At 42.7% G+C, this 8349-nt stretch overlaps 3 pseudogenes; all 3 read right to left on the bottom strand.

Moving 5' to 3' along the window:
- Window positions 1–327: 327 nt before the first annotated feature.
- On the bottom strand, window positions 328–1787 carry LOC111819411 (phosphatidylinositol 4,5-bisphosphate 3-kinase catalytic subunit beta isoform pseudogene; annotated as a pseudogene).
- A 184-nt stretch (window positions 1788–1971) lies between these two features.
- On the bottom strand, window positions 1972–2924 carry LOC101340799 (phosphatidylinositol 4,5-bisphosphate 3-kinase catalytic subunit beta isoform pseudogene; annotated as a pseudogene).
- Window positions 2925–3168: 244 nt separating this feature from the next.
- Window positions 3169–4292, bottom strand: LOC111818991 (phosphatidylinositol 4,5-bisphosphate 3-kinase catalytic subunit beta isoform pseudogene; annotated as a pseudogene).
- Between the last annotated feature and the right edge of the window lie 4057 nt (window positions 4293–8349).

Genomic DNA, 8349 nt, shown 5'->3' with positions numbered 1-8349 from the left:
ACTCCTGCTCTTTTTTGGTAGTTGTTAGCTTGATATATTTTTTTCCAACCTTTGACTTTTAATAAATTCACATCTTTGTTTCTAAGGTGTGTCTCCTGTAGACAGCATATTGATGGATCCTGTTTTCTAATCCATTCTGTCACTCTCCATCTCTTTATGGGTGCATTGAGTCCATTTACATTCAGTGTGATTATTGATCTTCTACAGAATCTTTGATCAAAGCGTTCAGTAATGGCAGGCAGAGGCGTATAAGGTATGGCAGATAAGACAAGTGCCTTGGGCGCTGCTTGGGGAGAGGGACCCACAGATGCCAATGAGCATTTTCTATCATCCATCGATGTTCCCATCACCAGCTGTGAAAGATCATTCAGCAATTAAAAACTAATTGTCACAGATCATATTTTCTGTAGATACACTGCTAGGTAGCTGGGCACCATCCAGTTCTTCTGGTCTCATGGCAAAGGAGCCACACATTCCATTTCCTTGAGTGCTGCTTCTTCACTCTTCCCTAAGGCAAGCAAGTCCTTGAGCTACTGCATGTCCTTGACTGATGTGAGCACAGGAAGCCCTGCAGTCAACATCAGCGCAGAGAGCAATGAGGAGATTCCCACGCAGTCGTGAATCAGATATGCATCTTTGAGACGCTGGTGGGTGGACCAGCCTAGCTTTCTCCTTGCTGAATGACATGAATGAAATCATAGGTAAGAGTAAAAGGCACTCATTCCCTTTTCATGACAAAGTTAGACTTGACGTTTCCAAGAGTATGTCCAAGAAGTGGAAGAACTGGCCAGTTTCCTTGACTAGGATGTTGTGACCATATCTGTCACCCATCCCAAGGACATAAGATGCTACACAACTTAACAGCTAGTTCAGCTCAGATGCAGAGCTGTGTTGTCTAAGCCAGTTCAGAGGGTATCTTTGCTGAAGGCTCCTGTTTGGCTGCACGTTGGCAATTCTTTCACAGGTGCTCACAGCTCCAGTGAGGCCAGCTAGGTCTCTTGTTGCTCAGCAGCCATAAGGCACGATCCAAGATCCAGACTTGCTTCTTTCCAGAGTAAATCCATTGAGTGCAGCATTGAAAGCATCAACATAGTCTGTCACAAATGATCACCAGTTTTACAAATGGCTCCAACTGCATCCTCCCTGACACCTGCTGTTGTATACCAGCCACAAAGGCTTCATTCTGGAATCCACACATTTGCATATTTCAACATAGAGCTCTGCCTGGGTCCAGAGGCGAAGGCAGGTCAGAGAGGGCCTCCCGTAAGCTTTCTGTTTTAAACAGGGTGCACGGCCTTTCCTCCTTGGCCCTGCTTAGCATTATTGCATTCAGTTTGATGAAAGACTTAGACCGTTAAACTTTCTGAGTGCTTTTCCTGTTTGGAAAGTGCTTCCATGCAGCCCACGTGTCCCTGCGGTGTGCTTCAAGGATGACACCAAATTGTACCGAGGCATCAGGAATATGGACCTCCGACCTAAAGACAGAACAGAAACTGTGCTGTCCTGATTAACAAGTGCTCTTTCTGAAAGGAATCAAAAAAGAGCACAATCAAGAAAAGACTCATATTTTAAAACCTGCACCAGTTGTGAAACACTGTGAGAGGTCTTCATCACTCATCCATTGGAGGAAACCACACCATGTTTTATTCCTTTTCGTGCTCGTGTAAAGAGTTGAAATCCAGCAGCTCCAGAGCCTCCCGAGAGCTGTTGTTACTGTTAGCTGCTGTCATGCCAGCCCCTGACCCATGGCAACCCCACGCACAATGGAGTGAAACACTACCCAGTCCTGCGCCATCCCCATGATTGGTTGTGGATTGGACCATTATGATCCATAGGGTTTTCATTGGCTGATTTTTGGAAGTAGATTGCCAGACCTTTCTTCCCAGTCTTTCTTAGTCTGGAAGCTACAAGCTGGAACCTGTTCAGCGTCATAGCAACACAAAAGCCTCCATTGACAGACGGGGTGGGGGTTGTGCATGAAGTGCATTGACTGGAAATGGAACCTGGGTTTTCCGCATGGAAGGCAAGAGTTCTACCACTGAGCCCCTACAGTTTAGGTCAAATCTGAAGAAGCTGCTAAAGCTGAGCAATCTGCTGAAGTTCATCCCACTTGAGAGACGTCAGTAACTTGACAGTGACTGTGGGGAATTCTCTCTGCGGTCTTGTCGCCAGGTCCAAATAAGGTCCGTTTCATTCTCATATAGTTAAGATTGGTGGTGCAGTGGTTAAGAGCTCAGCCACTAACCAAAAGGTCGGCATTTCGAATTCACCAGCTGCTCCGTCAAAACCCCGTGGGGCAGTTCTACTCTGTCCTATAGGGTCACTATAAGTCGGAACCGACTCAACAGCAATGGGTTTGGTTTTGGTTTTGGTCCAAGATTTCTTTCAGTACAGCAGGAAGCTTTTTTCCACCTCCACTTGATACATTAGCACTACCACTGCTTGCAAACTCAGCCTCAGTTTCAATAATCTTACCCAAGGGAGGGAAATGGTAAGATTGCGTTTTATTCCCTGGGAATTTAACATGCAAAACTGTTGCATTTTCAGTACTTGTGTTTGTTTGAACAGTTCTCATTGGATTCAACGTTTCTTAAAGTTCATCCATAAATAAAGACCAGCTGTGCAACATTACGTCTCCAGATCACAACTGCTTTTTAAAGTAAAAAACCACCGTATTTTCCGCACTGCAGGATGATGCGCTCTTCCAGCTCTCCTGGTGGTCTGACATTCACAGGGACGAATCAATTTACTTGATTCCTTTGTTTTCACTTTATCCCAAATTGCATGAATAGTAAACATAATCGAGCCATTGCTGACAGGCCGTAAGTATTCAAATAAAATTCCAGTCGTTCATTCCACATGTGATCCTTTTCCCTTGATATCGCTGAGCTTGTGAAGATTTTGGAGCCCTGGCGGCGGCGCAGTGGTTAAGAGCTCGGCTGCTAACCAACATGTTGGTAGGTGGAATCTACCAGCTGCTCCTTGGAAACTCTATGGGGCAGTTTTACTCTGTCCTATAGGGTTGCTATGAGTTGGAATTGACTAGACAGCAATGAATTTGGTTTTTTTTTTTTTTGGTTATGAAGACTTTACACAGGAGCTCGGAACCATGAAGGAGATGGACCCTGACTTGACCTTTGACAGTTGCTTCTGTGCTCATCTTCACCAAGCCATTTTGGAAAGGGTGGCTATTTTCCCAAACATGAGAAATAATTGATGTTTTCTTTGTTGGTAAAGGAAGTGCAAGGTAAGATGAATTTCCATTTATGGCAGTCTCTATGGCCATCATTTTCCATTCATACGTCTTCTTAATCTTCAGCATTCCACAAGCGTAAAATAGGGCAGAATCCCGTTCATTACACAGTGTCGGATATCCTGGAACTGAACCATGATCGCCAAACACATATTCTATTCTCCCACTGACTTGCAACACATAGTCCTAGCAGCTAGCTTCCTCTTCTTTTCTGTGAATGTTGTTGTTCTTACTAGTTGTTGTCGAGTCAGTTTTTGGATTGCCAAATCCTATATTTTGATAAGATTCATATTAAGAGTTGGACTCCGTGGGTGGTATGAACGGTTAACACACTCAGTTCCTAAGTGAAAAGTTGGCAGTCTGAGTCCACCCAGAGGCACCTTGGAAAAAAAGGCTGGCAATCTACTCTCGAAAAACCAGCCATTGAAAACCCATGGAGTTCTCATGGAAAACCCATGAGAACCCATAGTTCTATTCTGGCACACATGGGGTGGCCATGGGTTGGGGTCGACTTGATGGGAACTGTTTTAATTTTGGTTATAGCAGGAAATACTTGAAAGCTAAACACATCCAGACAATTTGCAAAACCAGCAGCCCCAATGAGCTCTCCTCCACAAAGTTTATCTTCTAAGTTTTCAAGGGTGGATGGTTTATGCTCTGGTGAATATATTTGCTTTAGCCAGTCCAGCCAAGAAACTACCACACATGACTGAAGATTTGCTCACAGAATTTGTGCATTTTTCTTCTGAGTTCATCCACTTTAGGGTTCTTCAAGGCATCAGATGCAGACCTTTTCCTATAAGGACTCCAATTTTTGAGTCTAATTTCTCCTCTGGGTCACAGTTTCTTGTTACTAATTTAAGAAGTGGAAGAAAAGGCCTGACATCACGGAGTCTTTTTGTTTCATTTTCAAGCTCTCATATATAGCAGTTTGATCACATACAAACATAAAGGAGTCAATTTCCACAAACAAGTTGGACACTGGGTAATTTTGAACTTCAGGGCAGTGGTGGTTCAGCAGTAGAATTCTTGCGTTCCTTGCAGGAGACCTGGGTTCAGTTCCCAGGCAACGCACCTCATGCACAGTGACCACACTTCTGTTAGTTGAGGCTTGAGTGTTGCTATGATGCTGAACAGGTTTCAGCACAGCTTCCAGATTTATAAACTAGGAAGAAAGACCTGGCAATCTATTTCTCAAAATCAGCCAATGAAAACCCTATGGAACACCATGGTCCAATCCCATTGTGCTTGGGGTTGCCATGAGTCAGGGGCATAATCAATGGCAGCCCAACAATAAATTGTGAAATTACTTCCATAACATCTGCTTAATATGAGAGATGGAAGCTTCTCAATGGCAGCTGCCTCACTGGATAAAGACTCCAGTGGGCAAAAAGAAAATCCAGAGTTACGCCATCATCAGAGGCTATCTGTGAATCCACTGCCCAGATGTCAAGAAAAAAATGGCAGGAAGCATCATGAAATTGAAGCACATTCATAACTATGGAGCCCTCAAAATGATAGTCCCCATTCAGTCTTTTAAGAAAACAGAGAAGGGGCCAAGACTGAGGAGTACTCTGACACTTCCGGTGGTCCCTCTTAAAACAAAGATCCAAAAATACAAATGAATCGATTATATATGACAATCTAGGAGCCCTGAATATCAAAGGAAAAGTTGAGGAATCAGACTGAGTGGGAGGCGGAGGGAGAGATGGTTTGGAAGCAGTGAGGAGTTGTCAGACCTGACCCAGCGAGAGCCTGAGCCCTTCAGGCCAGATCAGCTCATGGTGTGTGGTAAGGCAGGCAAGCAGTGGTGCTTGGGAGGTGATTTCTACACTAGGAGAGACCCAGTGGCAGACAGTCTACTAGAACATCATGAACCAGTGAGAAGCAGCCCTCAACTGGTGAAAGATAAGTACTTGCATCTGGCCTACCACACAGATCAAAAACACCTCCCTCTGGAGAAAACCTCTCTCCCGTTTACCTCCCCACTGCCTGCTCTGCACTGGGTCTGGAAGCTTCAGTAATTGCCGAGTCCTCTGGGCCAGAAGTAGGACCCATCACGAGCCCTGAGCCATTCTCCCTGCCTTGGAGAGTGAACAAATTAACAAATGGGAAAAAATAATCTGCCGGCTCCCCTAAGCCAGTAACTCAGGATAGGCACAGCTCCTTTGCCTAGGCACAAGCATAAGGGGTCCACGGACTTTGGGTGCCTTTCCCCCTGCACAGACTTGTGTGGGCCCATTTCTACAGCGTAGGTCCTCATTACCGCAGTACAATAGGGTATATACCTGAAGTCTAACTTCAAATGTTTCAGCTGTGAAGTGGCAGGTTCCTGATGTTTGACACCGCTCTGCCTATTAAGCAGGATCTTCACCTACCCACATCAGGGCCTGAGACTGGTGGTTCCACCCACGCCACCTACCTACCTGCTATAGGGGCCAAGAATAAGTGGTGCCCCCCACTCCTTACAAACAACAGCATTGGGTGCTCATAGTCCAGCTGCAAAACCCATCCACATAAGTGCCCTAGGGAACAAGGACATGCTTTCTTCCTGGACACTTGGGGGCCGCCGTTGGCCCCCAGCCTTGCTCAGCGTGTGACACCCCCCCCCCCGCTGCAGCCAGTTGCCTGTGCCTACACCAATCACCCATGCCAGTCTAGGACTGTAGGTGAGAGCCTGCATCACAAACTTAGTGGCCGACTACCTGGACACCTGAGCTGAATCCATACAGGAGGAGTGGGCTGACTCCTGGGCTCACATACTTAGTGGCAGGTCTGGCCACCTGGTGTCAAGATGTTGGAGCTTCAAGGGCACTGGTGATTGGACTAGCTCACATGAGCAGCCTATTTGGGTATATCAAAAGAAAACAAGAAGCTGGGACACAGTAAACAAGCATAAAATAAATAAATATAATAACTTATTGATGGCTCGGAGACAACAATCAATATCAAATCACATAAAGAGGCAGACCATGATGGCTTCAGCAAGCTCCCAAAATAAAGAATCAAGGAATTTTCCAGAGGAAGAAAATTTCTTGGAATTACCAGAGGCAGTATACAAAAGATTAATATGCAGAACTCTTCCAGACATCAGGAAGAAGATCCAACAAAATGCAGACCTAGCAATAGAGAAACTTAAGAAGATTAGAGAAGAGCATAATGACAGATTTAACAGGCTGCAAGAATCCATAGAAAGAGAGCAATCAGAAATCCAGATTAACAATAGAATTTCAGAATTAGACAACTCAACAGAAACTCATAGGAGCAGAATTGAGGCAATGGAATTCAGAATTAGTGAGATTGAAGATAAAGCACTTGACACCAACTTATTTGAGGAAAATCAGATAACAGTATTTTAAAAAATGAAGAAATCCTAAGAATTATGTGGGACTCTACCAAGAGGAATAACCTACGAGTGACTGGAGTACCAGAACGGGGGTTGGGGGAATAACAGAAAATACAGAGAGAACTGTTGAAGATTTGTTGGCAGAAAACTTCCCTGATATTGTGAAAGATGACAAGATATCTATCCAAGATGCTTATCAAACCCCACATAAGGTAGATCCCAAAAGAAAGTCACCAAGACATATTATAATCAAATTTGCCAAAACCAAAGATAAAGAGAGAATTTTAAGAATAGCTAGGGATAAATGAAAAGTCATCTACAAAGGTGAGTCACTAAGAATAAGCTCAGACTACTCAGCGGAAACTATGCAGGCAAGAAGGTAATAGGATGACATATATAAAGCCTTAAAGGAAAAAAACTGCCAGCCAAGAATTATATATTCAGGAGAACTGTCTCTCAAATATGATGGCAAAATTAGGGCATTTCCAGATAAACAGAAGCTTATGGAATTTGCAAAAACCAAACCAAAATACAAGAAATACTAAAGGGAGTCCTCTGGTTAGAAAATTGATATCATCAGATAACAACCCAAGACTAGAACATAGGAAAGAACAACCAGATATCAACACACACAGGGAAGTTACAAAAATAAATCAAAGCTAAAACACTGAAAATAGGGAAATAGAGATGTCAATATGGAAAAGATGACAACATTAAAACAAAAAAGAGGGACTAAAAAATGTAGACATAGATTTTTCATATGGAGAGGAACTCAAGGCAACATAAAGGAATAAAAGACTGGTTGAAATTAGAAAAATAGGGGTAAATATTAAGGTAATCACAAAGGAAACTAACAATCCTACACATCAAAATAAAAAACAAGAAAAATTATAAAGACTCAGCAAACACAAAATCAACAACAATGAAAAAGATGAAAAGAAAACATAAAGAAAAACAACTCAGCAGAGAAAATTAAGTGGAACAAAGAAACTGTAAACAACACATCAAAATGACAGCACTAAACTCATACCTATCAATAATTATGCTGAATGTAAATGAACTAAATGAACCAATAAATAGAGAGTGACAGAATGGATATATGGATATATGCTGCCTACAAGAGTCACAACTTAGACTTAAAGACACAAACTAAAACTCAAAGGATGGAAAAAAAACAATCAAGCAAACAATGTTCAAAAAAGCAGGAGTGGCAATATTAATCTCTGACAAAATAGAATTTAAAGTAAAATCCACCACAAAGGATAAGGAAGGACACTATATAATGATTAAAGGATCAATACACCAGGACTACATAACTATAATAAATATTTCTGCACCCAGTGACAGGGCTCCAAAATACATAAAACAAACTCTAACAGCATTGAAAAGACAGATAGCTCCACAATAACAGTAGGAGATTTCAATACACCACTTTCGGTGAAGGACAGAACATCCAGAAAGAAGCTCAATAAAGACACGGAAGACATAAATGCTACAATCAGCCAATTTGATCTCATGGACATATACCGAACACCCCACCCAACATCAGCAAGTATGCTTTCTTCTCGAACACACATGGAACAGTCTCCAGAATAGACCACGTATTAGGCCATAAAGCAAGCCTTAACAAAATCCAAAGCTTCGAAATATTACAAAGCATCATTTCTGACCATAAAGCCATAAAAGTAGAAATCAATAACAGAAAAAAACAAGGGGAAAAAAAAATCAAACACATGGAAACTGAACAACA

The sequence above is a fragment of the Trichechus manatus genome, unplaced genomic scaffold (genome assembly GCF_000243295.1).
Source record: "Trichechus manatus latirostris isolate Lorelei unplaced genomic scaffold, TriManLat1.0 scaffold00542, whole genome shotgun sequence".
Taxonomy (NCBI): Eukaryota; Metazoa; Chordata; class Mammalia; order Sirenia; family Trichechidae; genus Trichechus; species Trichechus manatus.
Note: the sequence above shows the minus strand (reverse complement) of the source record. Positions and strands in the feature narration are given on the sequence as shown.